Source organism: Varanus komodoensis, unplaced genomic scaffold, assembly GCF_004798865.1.
Source record: "Varanus komodoensis strain SLA01 unplaced genomic scaffold, ASM479886v1 scaffold22, whole genome shotgun sequence".
NCBI classification, from domain to species: Eukaryota; Metazoa; Chordata; class Lepidosauria; order Squamata; family Varanidae; genus Varanus; species Varanus komodoensis.
In genome coordinates this window covers 10,362,351-10,384,192 of record NW_025335606.1, presented here as the reverse complement: position 1 = coordinate 10,384,192, position 21,842 = coordinate 10,362,351, and the positions used below count along the sequence as shown (strand labels likewise).

The 21,842-nt window shown below is 44.9% G+C and overlaps 1 protein-coding gene across 17 annotated transcripts in view; it reads left to right on the top strand.

Moving 5' to 3' along the window:
- TCF4 (transcription factor 4) overlaps positions 1-4,847 on the top strand; it is a 400,625-nt gene extending 395,778 nt beyond the window's left edge. For all 17 annotated transcript variants that reach the window (XM_044431384.1, XM_044431382.1, XM_044431383.1 and 14 more), the window contains one exon: positions 158-4,847. The gene's annotated coding sequence lies outside the window, so the exon portion shown is untranslated. The remainder of the gene's footprint in view (positions 1-157) is intronic.
- The last annotated feature ends 16,995 nt before the right edge of the window (positions 4,848-21,842 follow it).

The following is a 21,842-nucleotide window of genomic DNA, read 5'->3' as shown; positions in this document are numbered from 1 at the left end:
TAATAGCAACAATAACAATGTCTCTTCCAATGGTGCCATAAGCTCACAATGAAATAGCTTGCAAGGCGTCTTCTGTAGTACATTTTACGAAACATCAAGAGCTACCATGGTGTTTACTCTTCTCGGCCGATCTAAATGTTTCTCTCTTCTTTTGCAGGTCCAAGTTGCCACATTCTCTTCATGTAAACCAGAGACCACTTCGTTAACAGCTGTATTATCTTAAAAACCACATAAACACTTAACCCCCCCTTTTTGTAATATAATAAGACAAGTCTGAGTAGTTATGAATTACAGACGCAAGAGATTTCAGCATTCCCGATTTCGAAACAAAAAGAGAAAGAAAAGTGCAACTTGAGAGGCGCCTCTCGTCAACATATCACTCGGAATGTTTCACGCATAAGTTAGGAGCTGTGCTCGTGCGGCCCAGAGACTGAATGGCAGTCTTCTCCACACTGTGGGACAATGCATTTGTGCCTAAACTTCTTTTGGAAAAAAAATATAATTAATTTGTAAGTCTGAAAAAATATTTAATTTAAAAAAATTGTAAACTTGCAATAATGAAAAGTGTACTTCTGAAGAAAAAATGAACGTTTTCGTTGGTGTACTAGTCAGCTAGTGTTTATACTTACTGGATATTAAAAAGGGAAGCATTGCTACCCACATATTTGCAAAACCAGCAAACGTCCTAATGAAAACTGAAGTGATGACATTAGCCATTCCTTAGGGTAGGAGGAACAGATGGATCTTATAGACCTATGACACACACACACAAACACACACACACATATATAAATATATATAAATATATATATAAATAAATATATATATTAAAATTAGTGAATATGGTAAGCTTTTGTTCATTTGTTTCAGACTTTTTGCTCCTGTAAAAATAAAAAAAAATACGGATTAACTTTTTTAAAAAAAGATTTTACTGTAAATAAGGATTTTTTTTTCTTTTGTCTTATTTCTCTCCCGCTCCTTTGGTTCTTTATTGTAACCTGTAGTGCCAACTCTGTTGCTGGAGGGGCAGTTCAGGATGAAACGCTGACCCTGATGTTGTTTATCATTCATAAATAAGTAGAGAGTGGTTTCTTCAGGCTTTTAGGGAGAACGCAGGACTCAGCAAGTCGTGTCATGTGCAGATCAACTGCAAGCAACTGAGACTTGGCCCAAAACTGTCATTTTTGGGGTCCGCATCATAAATATAGTGCTATCATTTAGACCCCTTTTCTGGGATTTTCAGAGGTACAAGGTTAGAATGCTACAAATGTTACCGCTGTGCCTTCCAATGTTTATATCATCGAAAACATCGCATAAGCAAAGATGGCTTGATTTAACAAACCAGTAAAAGTGTTAACTTTAATGTGTGTAGCCTAAATACGGTTTGCAGCGAGGCGTTTCAGAATACATGGTCAGATTCGGGCGGGGGCGGGCAGGATTTCAACGGGGAACACTGCTGGTTGTGTGACAGATTTTGATTTTTTTAAAAAACATTTTTAATAAAAAGGCAGGGGGGGTGGAATTCCTGAAAGGTAGACCATATGCTGCCTCCTCCTTCATTCATGGAGGGGAAAAAATGCCAGTATCCAATTATCATGCAGCGTTAGAACAAGCCTTACCCGTTCTAAAGCATTAAGTTGCACTTTCCTGAGGAGGGGGGAGCAGAACAGTATTTCTCCGGCCAGTATGAATCAAGTTTTTACTGAACATATATATAATAGCATAGATCAAACCTACGGCACAGCAATTCATCCGATAACTAGCTTTGGCTGCAACCGAACTAGTATCCATTGCAAATCTGCTAAAGATTGACCTTGGTATGTAGAACAATTAACAAATAGTGCTCCCAATTATGTCTTTGTCAGCATCCTTTTGTCTCCAGTTCCAGCTTCTTCTTTTTTTTAATAGCCACACAACTTGGCATGTATTTTTTAAACGAACTCTCCCTGTTCAAGTAGATTTTCCACCTATCAGCACTGAGGAAATGCCATAAGTCCATTGAAAACGGTCTAGACGTTCCATCTGTTCTCCAGTTTTGCCAGTTACATAGTAATGAAAAAATGCATTTGTAAATTTTATGCAACAAAATGGCAAACGTATCATTATTTTGAAATTGTGTACGTAAAAGTTATATTTTTACATGTAGACTCTTGTTATTCTGTGTTTTAATACATTGTATCCGTTTTTTGTTTTTTTTAACTGTGTGGTTGAAACAAATCTCATTTAAATGATATGAGAATCTGATTTTTATGTTTCTGAAAAACGTAAAGAACAAATATGATAGTTTACCATGTGAACCACCCTCTACATATCCCATAAACTTTTTGATTACCTATGTGTACGTGTTGAAAATTGTAAATATGTTCACTAGCAGTAAACCTTAAAACGCTTTTATTTGTTAATAAGTTTCTCAAATGTGGAGGTGGATTAAAAACATTGTAATTAAAAGCATAATAGAGCGATATCTATATTAGATTGAGAACAACAGATAAGTATTTCATTACCCATGTTGTACTTTTAATAGACTTTCTTTAAACGATAACGGGTGTGGTCACCGTAATTCATTTATTTACTGGTATTCTGAACAATGTGGAGGATTCTGTTTTAACTGTCAAACATATTAATATTGGTTAGGATTCAAAATTTTGAAAAAACACATAGTTTTTGGAGGAAATTATTTCTTCAGGAGCTGAGCTTATTCTAAAAATTGAAAGTACCCAAATGGACAACCGGTTCCACTACCACCGTTTCTGTGCATGTCCCTCCCCCACACAATATGCTTAGGTCTACCATCATCCCATTCAATCTGTAAAACTGTTGCCTGTGTGGATTGTCAGAAGGTTAAAATGCATCTAAAATTATTAAAATGTTACATTAGGAAACTTAATAAGATAGAAGCTAGGTAGCACATGCAAATCAAAATGACATTTTTATTTTATTTAATCGTTTTCCGGCATAATCATTTTATTTAATCATTTTATTTAATTATGTCAGCATTTAAGCATGCACAGTCCAGATTACTCATAAACAGTGACAAAAAGATGGACTTTTTTAAAAAAAATCCATATTTCAGTGTGTGCTTATGGGTAAAACATGATTCTAAACACCAGTAGTGATCATGATCTACATACATCCAAGAAAAAGCTCATTATGTATGAAAAGTCAGTCTTGTCTTACAGTTTTTGAGAAGGTTTCATGTTCCATAATGGAATTTAAACTTGAAGAATAACCAGTCACGCTAGTATTCGTGGGGGGAGGGTTCTACAGTCATGCATTAATTTAGCCCTAAGACAAAAGGCATGAAGAATTGCTTGATCTTTGCTGCTTCCGTCATTTTCAAGCAGGTTTCCTCAGGAGTAGTGACCACTTCTTGGTAGATGCAGTGGTGGCTTCTGTCTAATGACCACTGAGGGCCAGGCATTGTACGGTTACAACAACTACTCAAAAATTTCTGTGGGAACTTATCAAATGTTTAGTCAGTGATCCACCTCCACATTCAAGTAATTTATGAATATGCTAATTAGGAAAATCTGTTCATCTAGAAGGTTTTGGTTTTGGTTTTAACATTTGTCTTAAGTGTAGCTGCAAGGAACACTAATGTTTATACAACTGTCAGTGCTACCGGTGATGCAACTTGTACCGACGCAGTCTTCCGATTTGTTTTGTTTAATTTCATTTGGAGGGTGGGTGACGGGTGGGGTGGAATTTGCCATTTTCATCCTTCTATCTGATAGGCACCATGCGATCTGTGCCAAAAAGTGAACAATACATACGTTGCCAGGAACGAAGAGAATTCATCAGGGGAGAAAAAGCACAAAAAATTGAACATAGTCCACTGACTGACTTGAGGAGGAGAAGGAAAAAAAGATATTCTAAAGATGGAATGTGATGAATTCCAACACAAAGGGGCACCAAGACCTTTTCAGCTTCTTGTTTTATTTTCTTTTTCTTTCTTTTTTTTAATGACGTATTCTTTCTCATGGGACTTGAAGTTGATTCACCTTTGTGCAGTGCTGGTTTGACCATATTCATTTCAAGTATTATAGACTTATGTAATGGTGAAAATATATGAACTGTGGCCTTTTTCATTCTTGTTACTTGTGATGCAACTAAGTGAAGATAAGAGAGAAAAAAAGCAGAGATTTACCATGTATCAGTGCCTGGCTTTTTGTTACAAAGCTTCGTTTGTCTAGTGACCTTTTTGCTATAAAATAGACTGTAGTACACCCTAGTAGGATAAAAGAAAACCCTAAATTTAAAAATAAAAAAATATATTTGGCTTATTTTTCACAGGAGCAATCCTTTTATACCATGAATATTGCAAGGGGAAAAATTGTCGGATTCTGAATATTTCTTCTTTGTAGATTTTTGGAATCATTCTGAGTAAAAGTTTGTTACTTTATTTTACTATTTAAAAGATGTTATTTTACCATGTGTTACCGAGATGAAATTGTATGGTAGCTACTTCTTTTTTCTTTTTTTCTTTTTTTAGTTGTAGGTCGCAGTGGGGAAATTTTTTGCGACTGTACACATAGCTGCAACAGTTAAAAAGAAAAAGAAAAGAAAAAATGAAAAAAAGGGAAAAAATTATAAAAGGGACAAAAAGAAAAAAAAAGATAAAACAGTTACACTTTGTTTTCAACGTGTGGCTGAGTGCCTCAATTTTTTTCATGTTTTTGGTGTATTTCTGATTTGTAGAAGTGTCCAAACAGGTTGTGTGCTGCAGTTCCTTCAAGAAGAGAAACAGCTTTCTGTAGGCCATTACCTGTTTCCCATCTGTAGTTATTCGATGCCGTCATGTACATGACCGTTCTGTAGCAATAAATGTGCCATTTTTATAAACTGTTTCTGACACTTTTGCTTCATTTCATTTTGCATTGTCCATTTCTGTAGGTGTCACAGGAAGTACTGCTTTTGACCGACCTAGTAGGTGGCGTTGTCATCACAGACACGACCTCAAATGCAATGGGTTTAAAGGTGCCATTGGTGTTCTCGGAAGTGCCACATTCCAGATGATGTGTAAAACTGAAGTTCTGATCATCTGAGTTCTTCTTAGAACATAAAGAGTTCTTCTAGAGGCCTCTTCACACTCTTCACTTGGGTAGATGATAAGAATCTGCTTTCTGGACATAACTAGTAGAAGCAAATGCCCTTAACTTCTTGGCCTCAACCATGTGTAATATGGCTATGCATTGTAATATAGTTGTTAAAAACATCTGGCCCATAGTTGGCTTTAATACAATTGGTGGAAAAAAGTTGTTTGTAAGTTTTAACTCCGTTGTAAAGTTCTTTCAAATCTTTTGGAATGGAAGGTGCTATAGCAATGTAAAATTTCTTTCATGATTATTAACATATAGAGCTCTTCTGTAAACATAGCACCTGTATTTCACTTGAAAACTGTTATGTACCTATGAAAGGATATAATGCACCTATGGACAATGGGCACAATATCAAGAAGGTGCTAATATGTATGCCAAAACAAAATGAAATGAACTATGTAAAGGACTGTCCCATTGGAAAACTAAGGCACAATCTTTCCAATTAAAAGCTAAGAACTTGAAGAAATTTACACTGACGTTGTACTGCTGGGATTCATCTTCCACAGGTGTCATGTGATAATGAGATTATTGTCATTTCTCTAGGCAGAGCGATTTCTACCTTACTATTGTAGTCCGAGTTGTATACTAAGGAGTCAACCCATCTTTATTTCCCCCATGAAACATTTGTTGAAGTTGTAAATTTTAAATGCTGATTGTATTTACACCTTGTTGAAGGGGCAAGGGGAGGCTAATAAATCCTGATCGGCCCTGTTGCATCTTATCAATCCGGAAGGTGTTCTCACTTCTGTTAGTTGATACCACTTTTTTCCTAAGAAAAGGGGGAAAGAGTTAAACCAAACGTCTGTGTTACATGTAAGACAGTGTTACATGTTTGTCAGTTGAGTGCTGATCATTATCAGGAAATGTTACAGGATACAAGTGAAGATACCATCCTGAGAAATGCCTTCTGAATTCATGTCCAAGCCCATCATATTCAGAAGAGACCCTAGCTTAGCAGTATGAAGATGTCTTCAGGGACCGGTCTTTGGATTTCAAAGATCAGGAAAAATTTCTGGTTCTAACTGGGTTGCTGTGCAAGCAGAATGGCTGTGGAAAGGAGTGCAGAGGGCTTAAGGATAGAAAAAGGCAGAAAGCTAGAATATTCAGGCCGGGGCATTGAACATCTTTCGGCCTGATGGCCGAGTTCAATTTTGGAAAGTCTTTAAGGGCTGCGTTCCATGGATGGGTGGAGCTGAAGGCAAAAGCAGCAGTGTTGTCAAATGTCAATTGTTGATGCACGGCAGCAAGTTGACCTCATGCTTCTGCCAATCAATGACTGATAGTCGTCATTAGGGATCCGTCAAAACTTCACGGACTCTGTCCCTCCAGCTTTCACAGAATGAAGGCTGTGCAGGCGGCAGCCTTCTGTGTCCTATGCATACATTTGCATAGGACTTGGTTCCTGGTGAGCGTCACAGGAATGTGGGGTGCGCTAGACTCACAGCTGTGTCATAGCAGACCAGAATAAAGAGAATGGATCCCCCAGGCCCACAAGATGGATTCCGCACACATTCCTAGACATGATGGCTGAGATTAGCTCCAGCAGAGGTAGTATGCCTCTATACCAATTTCTGGGGAGCATGAGCTGAAGGGCGCCCTTGCACTCATCTCCTCCTCCTGGACATCCCACAATCTGCTTGGACACTGTGCAAACAAAATGGCGGGTTAGAAAGCCCTTTGGTTTGAATCAGCAGAGTTCTTGTGTTCATTCTTGCTTTTCCAATGGCTTCTGGTTGACTGCTGTGGGAAACTGGCCACTGGACTAGATGCACCTTTCCTTTGATCCAGTGGGACTTCTTTTTTGTTTAGAGGTAAGCAGGTTTAATGTTCGCATCGCTACAAACTTGACACAGTCAGCAGAATCTTCAGCAGCTCTTCTTGAATTTGAATCCAACCCCTGAGAGTTATGTGGCTACAGTTTCGCTAAAAAGGAATTTCATTTCCGTTGTTCAGCAAGTTCATCTAAGAAGCCACAAACTGTATCAAGGTATAATAGGGTTGGATCCAGATTGACTTGGCTGCAAAATCAGGCTTCCTTGCCTACCGCAGTCCCTTTGAAAATGCTGCAGTTCTGAGCTCTCTGCTGAACCAGGTAGCTTGTGGCATGCCATGGCACCTAAGGGACAAGAGTGGCCTTCAGGCATTGGCCAGAGCTCAATTTAGGGCCAGAGCTCCATCACATTTTTGCCCTCCCTGCTAAATGCAGCATATGTAGGTATCAGGGAAGGTCCAATGCATCCACTCAAATCTGTTTCCTATCACCTAGTATAACACTCGGTTCTTAAATGACCAAGTGTTCTAAGTCCATAAATGGCAAATGGATTGCTCTTCATTAAAGAGTGTTAAAAACCTTCATTAAAGTGATGGCATTTCTGTTTATGTGCGTGTATATTTACCCTCATGCCTGGGTTTTTCAATTTTGTGTAGATGTTGGATTTGGGCTCAGGCAATCTGGATTCTTGTTCCCACTCAGCCATGAAACTCACTGGGTGACTTTGGGCCAGGCACAGACTCTCAGCCCAGCCTACCTGACAGGGTTGTTGTTGAGAGGTTCAAGCTGAGAGGAAGAGAAAAATTATGTAAGCCACCTTGAATTCCTGGGAAGGAAAAAAGGTGGGATATAAACAAACATAACAATTAAAATATACCATGTTAATTCCCTTGCTAGCTCAAAGTTTCCCTAAGAGAATGAGACATATGAATGAGAAGACCGCTGAAAAATATTCATTGTTTTTTCATGTAGAGTTGGGTTAGATCCACTGACGTCCTTTAAATGGGTGAAAAGAATAAGTAGATGCCTCTCCCTGCTTGCTGCCTGGCGCTTTGCCTTTCAAGAAACTGTCGCATCTGTGACACCTAGAAGGAGGTGCAAGAGGAGCTGGAGACAATGGTAGGAAGAAGGTGAACCCAATGACATGGGCCCCGTGGGGTGTTTTGCTCCAAGCTCCCCCCATAAAAGCAAGGACTTTTTCCATCACCGACCGAGCCCATTCAAGCCAAGCCAAAAAAGGGGGGGGAGGCGGAGCCCATTCAATTTCTGCCAAGACCCAAAAGGATGGGGAGGGAGTATTTATTAATTTATTTGATTTGTATGCCGCCCCACCAGCGCTAGGCTCTCCCGTTGGCTCATATCATTAAAATCCATTACAACAAGCACAATATAAAACAAGACAATTAGCACCAATAACCCTAAAATCATAAAGCTATCAAAATTAAGTTTTACTAATAAAACCTGGCCTGGATAGTAAGAGTTAAATGAATCATTCCCACATGTGGAGGTTCCAAAAATTTTGGACACCTCCCCCCCACAACTGTGAATCAAGATATAACTACATCTTTAAGCAAAGCCTTATCCAACATGGTGTCTTGGGCTAACCCACAAGTCTCACCGTCCCCTGTCAAGAGGGCCAATGGCCTGACCACTGGGGTGATGCAGTCCAACATCTGGAGGACATCCAGTTGGGAAAAGGTGACATCCTCCAGTGCTACCTTGAGAGTCTCATGGTCAGTCAAGCGCACAAGTGACACTTATCCTGCCACGTCACAATGCAAGAGTTACACACGTCTCATGAATCGAGCCCGGCTAGATCTGCCTGTCGTGTTTCCCTCTGGCCGAAAGGGCAAAGAGCCCGATCCACACACTGCCTCAGTCACTCTGCGTTGCCTGACACAACACGACACGATCCTGATAGCACTTCTCCCCGCCCTCACAGCCACGGTGATCTTCCAAACTGCAGGTTTTGCTGGAAACACGGAAGGAATCGCTGGATGGGTGTCATGGGGCGTCCAGGACGGATCTGCTTGCGTCGCGAGTCCATCAGCGGGAGAACAATGCATGAAATGGGACACTTGTGCTGCTGACGCACTGCTGGGAAAGAGAGATTTAAGAAGCAGATTGCTGGGAGCAGGGTTGGTTATCAGTTTATTCCTTGTTCTTGATGAACACACAGTCCGTGATTTAGTCAAGGAGACCTGATTATATGGGATCTGTGACCATGTGCCAAATTTGGTTTGGGATTTTTTGTTTTTGTTTGTTTTCGTTAAGCTCTTTAAAAAGCACTATATTGTAATCTGGTGTTAATCAGATTGTCATGAGATATCCCTTGTCAAACCCAATATGGAGGGATATAGGGCGGCAAAGTCTTATTACAAAATTGGACAAGTTCAAGGGATCCTTGTAACATTTATAACCGGAAAGTGACTTGGCACGAAAGATGTGATTTTTGCTTTTGTAGGGGATATTCAAGTCTTTCTCTCTACCACCAAGTTTTCCTCTCCATTTCATAGGTAGCAGCCTTGTTTCTTAGCAGACAGAAGAAAACCAGTTTGTACAAACTTTATACATCAGTGTGTGTGTGTGTGCACGTGTGCGTGTGTTTAAGGCTCACAAGTTTTTTTGCTGATGGGTTGTTTTTGTGTTTTGCCTTGTTAATCACTGAGAGCTGCCACCGCAGCAGAAATGCTAAGCACCTTTTCTGCATCATTAAAGGGAAATGATTTATCAGCTCTAGTTGGCCAAACTAAGAAATATTGCCATTCTCGAAGAAATCTCCATCATTCTGGGGTAAATTAAACCTGCCCACTCTTCATCTAGCACACGCTGTGCCTGAACTGTACCATTTTGTACTTAGTTTGCAAGGTCTGTAGGTCAGCGACTGGGTCTGTGCACACACGCATAAGCACTTTGGGCAGCCAGCGCGAAACTGCTTGATTCTGCACCTGCCCTTCTGCAATGCACACGGCTTCTCTCCTGTGTGTTTCTAAGCAATCTGCTCACCCCTCAGGCAGGGGGAAGCCGAAGCAGGGAAAGCGTCCTTTCTGAAAGGATATTACTACTCTGGCAGGGCCCGGAAGACTTCCCCGGACTCCCAGGTTCTCTGCAATGCATATAAAGCAAGGACAGGGTGTGTTCAGTGGTTAAATGAACCTGCCCTCATCTTTTGTGATGGCCCCTTTGATAAGACATGATTGCCCATTTACATCGAGTCCATGTTCCCCGTGGCCCCTGGGCCTGGACCATACCTTAGTGCCTCTCTGTGGCCATGCACCTGGTGGGCATGAGAAATTGGATTTAAGTTGGATCAGCTACATTGGAAGAAGCAGACTTCCCCACTCCCGCTTCTCCATGGTGGCCTCTAGAGCTCCCTCAAAAATGCCATGGTGAGGGTCAGGAGACCCCCAGTGCATAGCAGAGAGCAGGTGATCCCCAAATTGGGTGGTGGGACCTTCCTGGAACATTATCTTTCCTCCTGCAGAAGGCAGATCATCCATCCAACCTCTGGCTAATAGCTCTACCTTGCTTTATTTGCTAAACATTTGTCTACCTGTGTCAGTCCTTGAAGCCCATGGGCTACTGTTCTGGGCAGTTTGAAGGAGAGGGCAGCGGCCAGAAGGAGTCAGAACAGGGGTGGCCCTTTCCTAAGGAGGGATGACGCTTCCACTTAAGGTAGTGGAGTGGGCAGAATGGCAAAGTGCATTTCTCCCCTTCTCCCAAGCCAGGATGGCCTGCTGCCCTCTCCAGCAGGTGATCTGCTGAGTTCCACCAAGCCCACTTGCCCACTGTGGCTAGTGCTGCAGCAGGAACCTGGCCAGAGGGACTCTCCGCCACAGCCACCGTTCATTTTGCACCCAGGGCATCCTCCAGGTGAACAAGAGGGGCAGATGCTCTCTGGCATCCACCCTCCAGCTGAGGCTAAGGATCCCATCACCAGCAGACCCCCACCCATGTTGCAAGGATGGAGATAATGAAGCCAAAATGCTTGCTATGAAGTGCCAGCTGCTATTATTTTTGTGATGGTGTTATTTTTCTATCCATCCACAAAAGGTACCTAGCTGGACTGCACTGCTAAAAGAATAAAAACACAGTAAAAAAACAAGTGAGCACAAGAAATAGCATGAGACAAATGTACGACGGCACCAAAAAGAATGATAGTGCGGGCCTTTTTGGAAATGGCATTCCATGGATCAGGCACCACAACTGAGAAGACCCCGATTCTTGTAGTCCCCCACTTAAACTCCTTTGGTGGGAGCACCTAGATGAAAGACTCTAAAGATGACCCAAGTTGGGGCAAAGGAGAGAAGACAAGTATTCATATATTCTGGCCTCATGCCATTTAAGGACTAGTCCAGTGAGTAGGGAGGGAATGAGGTTAACTTCAATCTGAAAGAAAAGAATTCAGATTTTTCTCCTGTTATCTGAAACTAGCCTAAGTAGTCTCAATTGTCACAATTAACATCATTATCATAATCTGCAACCAGCTGTGTCCCGAATCTCAGTCCTCATTTCCAACACCTTCTCTGCAGAAAGTAGGAACATGGCCTGCAGTGCACACGGCTTTCGCGACTCTCCTCTTCAGGCTGATGCTGTCCTTGATGAGGCCTGGAGTTGTTCTTCTCGTGTTTCTTTCCAGAAAATGGCATAAGGGTAGAAGAAACCCCTGCTGAATTAGACCAGCTGCTCATCTTGAGGGATGAGGATGATGACCTATGGCCCTCTGCTTGTTTTACTCCAGCGCCCATCACCCCCAGCCAGCATGGCAAATGCTCAGCGATGATGTGCAATGCAGGCCAGTGACGACCAGAGGCTCTGCAGCTTTGCAATCCACGTTCTAGTTCACCATTTAAGCTTCCCACAGTTGCAATGAAATGAATGGACCATTAGATTTAGTTTTGATGGACGGCACTTCCTTGGAGGGGGGAGGAAGTGCTCCCCACTTCCCACAACAGCCCCTCTGGCGCCCTGAAAATACCGCAGCTGCTGCTGAATGGGGCAGGTGTTAAGTGGGGAGAGCTTCAAAAGTCAAGCAAAGCAAACAGAGCCCTCTTTTTTCCAAAGCCCCAGATGCAACACTTCAAGGATGCAACCATTCTTATTCAGGTGGTTTCCACCCATTGACTTCTCTCATATTTTTTTTATTTCCTCTTTAAGCTATTAATTTAATGTGACTGTTTGGTTTTAAGTCCATATTCACATCACAAGCCACCCTCAGCTGAGAAAGGCTTAATTTAAAAATAGTAAACTTAAAAAGAGGAGGAGGAGGAGGAGGAGGAGCAGCAGCAGCAAGACCTGAACTGTCTGCCCACGTACCCCATTTTCTTCTTCACTCTCTGCAAAGCAGTGCCATGCAGAGGAGCTCTTGCATACCGACCCAGCTTCTTCCAGCACAAGCCAGTAATGGAGCAGCACCATCCTCGCTTCCGTCCATCTTAAGGCGACAGACTCAAGGCAGACTTTAGAAACAAAATGTGATTCTGCCCTGGTGGCAGAGGAACCTAGCCAGCACCTCCCACTGTCAGTACGACACTGGAAGCACACAAGCTAGATCACGAAACAAACTTTAGCACAGATGTGTCCCTGAGTGTGCTCGGATACTTATCGAAATGCACTAAATAACTTGTAAGCTTGAGATCCAAAGACGACTAAAGAGGATTAAATAATCTGAAATAGGCCAGAACTACTTTGTTGCTGTTGTTTTAACTTTGTTAAAACGGAAAGCCATTTGGAGAGTGTCTGATGAAAACCCTCCGTCCTACATGAATGAGAATGAGATGCTGCTAAAGACATTTGTAGAGGGTGGAGAAGAGGGATTGCTTTTTAATGCCACCTCAAACCAAAGATGTGCTTTAAAAGAAAATTGCTCATGGGCCAGGCTTTGTACTTGCAATCTAGGGCATGTTCGCCAGAGAGAAAAGCTTAACAGACAGACTAATCCATTGGTTTTTATTTATTTGTTTATTTACTTCGCAATTCTGATCCTCCTTCAGCATCTCTCCTGCCACCATTTTTCTATAGCTTTCTAGCAAGCTATGGATTCGGAAGAGCATGACCTTGTCTGGAATGAAAAACCGGCAGAGTTTAACAGGCTAAAAAGAAGGCTCACTTCATGTTTGGGGGAGCAAACCAAAGCAACAAGGTGTCTGTGTTTTTGTGTTAAGAGGGGAAGAAGCAAAAGCTCACATGCTCCATGGTAGGCATTGGATTCGGGAGTTTGTAGCTCTGGGTTTGTAGCTTTTCTGGTCTCTCTTATGCTGAGTATTTCTATCCACTGCATGATTCCATGCATGTGTGCAGAGACTGCTGAGCCATGGCTTCTTAGTGGCAATGATTTATGGCCCAGTATAATGCTAAGATTGACTAAAGCAGGGGTGGGCAACCAGTAGCATGACCATTTCACGCACCCCCTTTCAGTTTTCTAGTCCCTGCTGTGTTCTGTGCCACTGTGGCTGAATTTGGCATGCTAGCAGAAACCAGCCAAACAACTGCAAAACCAAACAAAAAACAAAAAACGCCCCCTGTTTTCACAGGAAAGCAAGGTGCGTTTTGTTTCTGTGCTAAATTGGCATAGCTTTTCCTGCCACTATTGTAGCAAATTTGGCAGCAAAGGTAGCGGTGACTGGAGTGGAGGTGTAGCTCCCAGTGCGGTCGGTGCAGCCACACAAACCCTGGATCTCTGAATAAAAGGAGCATCAGAATCAGCCAGCCCAAACAAAGTTCAAAAGCTATCTGCCTGCTTGGTTTTGGTGGGTCCAGTATAATTACGAAAAACACAATCATCCACTTCCACTGTGGACAATTCTTGTGTGCTAGCCCCACGCAAGTGTCCAAGGAGTGTGCCCTCCTGTGCATTTGCACACTTGCTGTTCATTCTGGTCGGATTGTACCTTACAGGTCGATTGTACCTGGCAGCTAGCACAGAGGTACTCTCCTGTGGCAGAAGGTTGCTGTCAGAGCCATCTGCAACTGAAGTTCTTCCTTCTAAGGCATTGGTGGACCACCATGGATTAGAACCTTGAGACCAGAGTTGTGACAATCTTTTTGGGATGCAGCTGCCTTCTGTTTGTGGGACTTCCTCTCCTGCTTGATACTGGCTGAGGAAGTGAGCCGAGCTGAGAGTCCACAAACACTCAGAGAATCAGCTGCACAACCAGCAACCTTCTTCTGCAGCTCCTGCAGCACAAAGACCACAAGTCATGGGCATTGCATTTGTGTGGGGCTCGATTCGTGGCAGGGTCCCATGCCAATGGGTGCCAAGTCAGAGTCATGGCTACCAGAAAGTGGGCCAGCGTCCAGGGAGTTGAGCTGAGCCATGAGAATCCAACTGATTCCCACTCCCAAGGTGGATTCCCTCAGCCTTACCTGAGATCCACCACCACAGCCAGGCACTAGGAGAAGGCTGTGGTGGGTGGACCATGCTGAGAATTAAGGAATGGGCTGCGTGCAATCCAAAGCAGAACCCGACTCACAAGTCTTTCCAAGCAAAAATGACTCCTGATTTCCCCCTAATCAACAAGCTTCATTTTGAAAAATCAGGAGGAAGAGAAATGCTTGATTCTCTGACAACTTAAATTCAGAAACCCTTGGTGCTCTACTGCAAATGACCCAGTGATCTCCGAGTAGATCCTCATATACTTTCCAGCCACACAATGCTCAGATCCAGTCTTGTGGTAGCTTCCTAGGTGCAGCAGATCAGGGTGTTGCAGGCGGTCTGATGCTCCAAGGAAGGGCTTCCATGCTGTAGGTGAGGAACGAGAGGGGCAGTCTGTAGCAAGACGGGGTGGAGCACGACCTCTGGTATATCAGCTGGACTAGGAACTGTTGAACATTTTAATGAAACCATTTTAGATGGAAAGAACTGAGATTTTAAAATGCTTGGATGTGAGAGATAGCAAAATGGACACATTCATCCATCAATGGCAAAGGCTTTGAGTGCTTACCTATTAAAAGTTTGGGCTGGGATCCCTGGGTCATGCTCGCCATGAAGCAGGGTTGCCAGCTCTTGCTCCTCATCAGTTCCATACTTTAACCCAACATTTTGCTTGAGGGTTTGCTTCACCCACAGTCGGTTGTCATGTCATCTGAGCCTGGATGACTCGACCCATTGTAGACCCAACAACAAATTAGCCTCTGGGCAAGGTCCCCTTGCTGCTCTGGCCTAGTGGCTAGCGAGTGAGTGAGTTTCTCCAACGGCTACCTCAAAGGTGCTCAAGCAACAATTTGGGATGGCTGTCAGAGTCCCCTCCCCAAACCCCTTGCCACTCCAGCCAGCTCTTTTTGGCCAGCAGCACTGGGAAGGAGCTGCCGCTGGCCAAGCAAGCACAGCTGACAGCTGCCCCTGAAGTGCTCAAGGGCGCTTGGGCAGCTACCAGAGGCTTTCCCACAGTCCCCTACATTGCTCATGTGCCCAACTGCATTGCTCTCTTCTGCAGCCACAAATCAGAGCCCTGCATCAGCAGTGGGGCCAGGGGAGATCTCTCTAGCCAACATGACAGACAGCTAGAGCAACGCAAGTTCTCCTGTGTCTCCAGGAGATGAGTCTTGTTTCTGCAACAGGGACGTGTATCAATCACAGTTTGGTTCTGGTTTTTTGTTTTTAATGTTCCTCTTGAGCGAACTAGGCTTTTCCCCTGACGTGCAGCAGGGTCAACTTCCAGCCCATTGTCCACTGCCCCAGTCAAGGCTGGAAGTTGTATGTCAGGCGCTGGGCCTTGTTTGTGCAATAGGGACAAATTATATAATCAGTGGATGGATACTGAGAGCCTTCCCAAGATGCTACTGGAGCACCTCCTGCCTCTCTCTTAAAGGGATCATGAACGCCAGCTCTCCAGCTGCCTTTCGTGACCTGGGTGGAAGACTTTCCCAAGGGACAACCGCACGGGGCCAAAACGGGCTCACAGGCGTGGCTGCCGGAGGGGACTTGCAGTGGCCCCCCTGGGATGCCACGAGGAGAAATGAGCGAGGAGATGATCAAGGGGCCGAAGCACCCAGGATGGGCCTGAGCATCTGACAGGCTCATCACGGGTGTTACGCAGGTTCCACCACCCCATCATGGTGGATCAGCCCAGTGGGTCGTGCTGTGTGTGAACCTGCCCATTGAATCGATTCTTCTGTTGTCCAGGCTTTGCACCACTGATGAGTCCTCCAAGGCCTGAAGCAGAGGTAGGCAGTAGGGACAGGAAGCACAGGTCAACCCAGCTGAGGAAGAGGAGGGAGGGGGGAGGGGGAGAACAGCACAAGGAGGCTGACAATGGAAATGGCTCTCTGCTGGCTGCAGAGCTGCTTTCCTGCCCTGGGAGCCAGAGATGGAAACCCAACGGATGCTGTTCCACCTTCCACCCCCTTCTCTTCTCTCTGCTGCACAACAATGCCGCTGCTGTAGGAAAAGCCTGGCCGGCTCTTGGCATCTGGACTCTGCAGCTGTCAAGCAAGCCCCGTGAGTAACCACAGCAGTTGGACGGAAACTCAAAGCAGATAAAGCCGAGCAGCAGCAAGAGGGTGGACGGATCCCGCACCACAACACCATCATCAACAGAAGCGGGCAAGTGCCAAATCAGAATTTAAATGGCTCCGTGTCCTGATGGGGTTTTGCATGGGGGTGGGGGGAGGAGGTGCTATTTTTAAACCATTTTAGGAAACAGCCAGACAAATAAATAAACCAGACGGAAGGCAAAACCATGAAGCTCTTTGCTCCCTCCTTTGAAATGGAAATGTCACTCCATCTTTATTCACTTCTCTACTGCCATGGCTCGGCCTCTTTAATAAAAGGGGTTAAATCATGCCAGTGAGGCCACCAAGGAATTGGTTTATGTTGCGGGCACACACACACACACACACACACACCATTTGGATCTGTCCTTGGCCTGGTGGTCTCCCCCTGCATCAGAAGAAGGTGGTTGAATCCTGAAAGGATTGTACCATTGCAGGATTTATTAATCTGATGATATATTATCTTCTAGCTTAGTTCCCTTGCTGGAGAATTTTACAAGGCTGTAGCAGACAACTGTATTTCCATTCAGGCATTCTGTTAATGTGCCAGCTAAAGCCTTATTTGTTTGCCTTTTTATTGCGTTTGTCTCGCTTTTCTTTCCCACACATGCAAACTGTTATTTATCCGTTCTCATTCTCTGCCGTTAGATTATCTCTTCTGTCAGTTCTGCATCCTTTAGCATGTTTTATTGTTTGTACCCTGCTTCGGAATTCGTTTATATTGAAAAGTGGGTAAGAAATTTCTTATATAAATCAATAAAACTAGTTAAAGTTGCCACCAGCCTAATGCTATTCCTCACTTTTATTTTTCTCTTGGCAGATTTCTTTGTGAAAAGATGGTGGGAGAGAAGAAGTCCTTCTAACCTGTCAGTCAGGTTTGGAGGGGTGACCCGAGACAATCTTGATGGACAGTGTCCAATTGCGCTCACTGGAAAGCCATTTGAAAGTGCTTCTCACCACCTGTGTGGAATTCCTCTACACCTGGTCTGGCCTTCCCAGCTGCCTGTCTTCAATTGGAAATAAACGGTATTGAGAGAACAGATGTTCATGATCTGTGTTGGGTAATGATGCTGCATTTAGTGGCCAGACTCCTTGCTACCCTTTGAAGTTTCTCCTCCTGATTATTTAAACATTGGGAAAGTTGGATCAGGGCAATTCCATTTGAATTTTAATCATTTCAAGTAATTATGGCAAAATAATGGAGGCATGATTAGAAATGTGTGCAGCCCTTCGCATGCACGGCAGCTGGGGAATGTGCCTGTGGTCAGCCTGGCTGGGCCTCGTGGGAGGGTGTTACGAAAGGGCCACTGAGGTCAAGGGATATTTTTGCTTGTTACCCTCAAGGAAATGTGAATCAGATGGCGCTCCATGGCGGTGCCTGCCAGCACAGCCAGACACAGAACTCAAGTTGAGGGGCTGCAGGGCAGAGGAGTTTCCCAGGACGTGGGGAAAGTACAGCTCCCCTAGTAAAGTCTGTGTAAGCCACTTGCAGGGGGGGATTCCATCTGGGGACAATAGGCTCAGCGTTGCCCCACTCACCCTCTTTGATTTCTGTCTTTATTATATTTATATCCCGCCCGTCTTCCTTCCAAGGAATTCATGTGGCTTGCAGTGTTCTCCTCCTCCTCTCAATCTCAACTCTGTGAGGCAGGTTGCGTTGGGAGCCTGTGGCTGGCTCAGCATCGCCCTGGGAGCTCCACGGCTGAGAGGGACTAAACCCGGCTCTCCTGACCCCAGCCCAGCTTCACCACACCGGTTCTCAAGAAAGCTCTTTAGCTGCATTACATTGAACCTTCAGAGAACAGCCATGTTTTGCTTACCTCCATCCAGGTGCAGTTGAGAGCAGCTGAACTGCAACTCTGCTCCACAGTATGACAGTGACTGGATCTGCACAGCAACCCATCTTGGATTGCTACCCAGGATGGGTTGTTGTATCATGCGAACAACCCGCTCCGATAAGCCATGGGTTGTTCCAGGGATATTGTACCAATGGTGGGTTCTGGTGTTAACCGATCCCAGAAAACGACCCCACCATGGGTACAGGGACGCCACTCTGGCGTCCTGGCAAAGATGCTTGGCACTCTGGCCATGGGGCTGCTGAGCAAGCACAGGGGCCGGCTGCCCCTCAAAGGGCCCAAGTGGTCTCTGAGGGCAGCAGGCATTGGCTCCTCCCTCCGCATCTCCTCTGTGGGCTCTTCTGGGTCCCTGTGCTTCTTTCCCTCCCTTGCAGTGTATGAAAGTTGGCTGCCATGAGGAGCCCTCACGGGGGGACTGCCCACCTTTGCCAGACTTCAAAAACTGCACCCCTAAAGATGTACACATATTTGTGGAAGGATATGAAAAAGAGCACCTACTCTTGCAGGACTGCCACAATGCATAGTTGCCTGGCTGTGGAGACGGAAAGGCTCAGGCGGACAATGTGTTGGTGTGTGTGTGTGTGTGGGGGGGTGCCTGCTGGCAAAGCCCAGCCCCACAACTTCACCAGAGCGCTTTGTTCCTCCACAACACAGGGAATGCTACTCTGAAGCTCTGCATGATCACTTCCAGCAACCGCATTGCAAACATGGCCCCAGGCCCTTCTGTCACAGCTTCCCACATGCTTGTCCAATTTTTGTCCCCACCAGTACAACGGCTGGTGGCACACATTCCTAGCTCCTCTTAGAACAGATGTGTTCTCTCATCGGATGGTTCACCCAACAACAGCACTCTTGTCCCTTGGATCACCAGTACAGGGAAACCATCACACTTCAAACTCTTGCGGAGAGAGCATTGCTCCACCACGGAGAACACATTTTGTATGCAATTCAATCCCTGGCTTTTCTAATCAGGGTTGACATCAAGGGTCACCATGGGTGGGTGGCTGCTGAAAGGACCACCTGGCCTGACACTCCTTGGAATGGCCCCTCTACACCTTGGGAGGCTGCATGCTCTCCCACCACTTCCTCTGGTCCAGATGGAGGTGGTGATGAGGAGGAAGAGCAGGAGACGCCCTGGCCTGTTTGCTCATTGAGGTCCTGCCTTTTAAGAGAGCTAGTGGTGGTCATGAGGAATAAAAGGAGGAGCACCAGTGGTGGTGTGAAGGTTGCCTCACCGAAGGAGGGGCCCGTTGAAGATGCCTTCCAAGAAAACCTGGAGCTGGCACTCTCTCCAGTTTAAGGTCCAGGTAACAGATCATGGGACAGACCTCCTGGAGAGCCACGGATGGTCAATCTAGACAATATGGGCTACATCTCAAATGTGATGCCTCTAAAAGGCATAGATGTTTGTATCCTGGGGGTACACCTAAATCCCAAGTTGTCTCTTAGAGTCACAAGTGGACTCACTGACTAGGAGCACCTTTTACCAGCTCAGGCTGATTTACCAACTACATCCCTATCTGCACAGGTATTGCCCAGAGACAGTGATCCACTCTCTGCTAACCTCTTTTCTGGACTCTTGTAACACACTCTATGTGGGGCTGCCTTTGAAAACCGTCAAGAGACTTCAATTGGTTCCAAACAGAGCAGCGAGGCTGCTGAGGTGGACTGGCCAACCCAAACACATCAAGCCAGTCCTCCTCCTCTGGTTACCAGATGAGGTCTGGGCCAGATTCAAAGGGGCAACATTAACATTGAAAGCCCTAAATGGTCTGGGACCAGGTTACCTGAAGGAATGCCTCCTTCTGTATGTGCCTATCCAAACCCTGAGACCATCTGCAGAAGTCCTTCTCAGAGCGTGGATGAGAAGTCCTGCTTCTCTGAAAGGAAGCAAGGAGGGTGGCTACTAGGAGCTGTGCCCCCCCCCCCCCGCAGGATCCTTCTCCCAAAGAGGGGCACCTGGAGGCCACTCTTCAGTCCTTGCAGCACCAGGTGAAATATTCTCCCAATAGTTTAATAGTTAGATTTTTATTCCCATTTTTATTATATTTTTACTGTACCTCTAAGATTGATTGAACTGTAGTGGTTGTAATATTGTATTCATGTATTATTGTGTTTTATGCTGATTTTATAATCATCGCTTTATATTTATTATTGTATTTTGATTCTATGAACTGCCTAGGGGGCCTTTGAGCTGATGTAAAACTATAATCAATAATAAATAGAAGGTTTGGATTTCATTCCATCGGCTGCAGCCGATGAAGAGGAATGCTGGGAGTTGTACCCCCTGCCAAAATGGAGGGCATTTGTAGCACCAGGACTCCATGTGTGTGTGCGCATTACGCACTCCCTCCCTTCCGCCTTCACACACACACACCAACTCAGAGATTGTGGCTCTAAAAGCAGGGGAGAGAGATTCAGAGAGGAAAATCCTTCAATGAAATATGGATAAAAGCCAACGGAGGACAAAAATACCCTGGCGGATTAAAGTCTCTCTAGCCACACTTAGATGGAAAGATTATGTGAAATTCCTGAATAATGTGGAATAAAAGGGACCCAAAGATCATTAACGATAATCAGAGATTAACATACACCAAATGCAAGTCAGCTGAGGCAGTGTTATCTCCTATCAATTGAACTTATTTTAGCAGCAAAATAAGACAGATTTGCAGCATAATGATGACAATAATACCGATAAATAAGATAACTCTAAAATCTTTAAAGCAATATTTTAAAGCATTTGTAAGATTTTAGTAATATATCTGCAAAGGAATGCCTCCGTACTGGTAAGGATTGAATGCCACAGATGCGAGCGTAACTTAAGTAGGGTGCCTGGAAATCCGGCATCAGTATAATAATTTTAGAAAATCTTTGTCACCCTTCATTTCCCTTCTTGAGGCGATGTCAGGCATGTCTTCCTCTTAGGGAAACATGGGTCACTCACAACTTTTCCTGTGGCTGTTTTACTAATTTCTCTTCTGGGAATGTTCAGATCATAACACAATGGCTGGGGAGACATCTGCACACTGAAAATGCCGGGCACTGAACTCGGGGAAATGATTGCACAGCCTTGCCTCTGCTCTGACGTCCCAAGAAGCAAAGGGCGTCTTGTCTGCAGTCTCCTGCTATAAGCCATGCTGCGGATGCCCCAGGGGCAACTTTTATTTAGGGGTCCAAGGCAAATGCCACGCGCCTCTTCAAGGACCAGAGGACATCTTAAGTTAAACATGTGCTGGAAAAAGCATGCCCACAATGGCCGCTCCTCAGCAAACCCTGGCACAGGGCAGATGGGTCATCTCTCCCACTGCACCATTTCCCCACAAGTCCCCCCTCCCCCCCACATCCACAAAAAGTGATGCTTTGCTACAAGTAGCAGATCTGGGGAGAAATTTTAACTTTGGTGAGTGTTATGTGGAAAACTGGTGGACAAGAAACCCACATCTGAGTCCTTGGGTCCATGTTGCTCTTTTGTTAAAGGGAGGGAGGGACGGAGGGGGAGGGGGAGGGGGAGAGGAGCCAGTTGTAATCCCAAATAGGTGCCTTCCAGGTGTGTTGGGCTGCAAGTCCCAGGAGCAAGGGAAGCAAGGGGGTGACCGAAGTAGCCACAGGAAGGGGTGGGGGAAT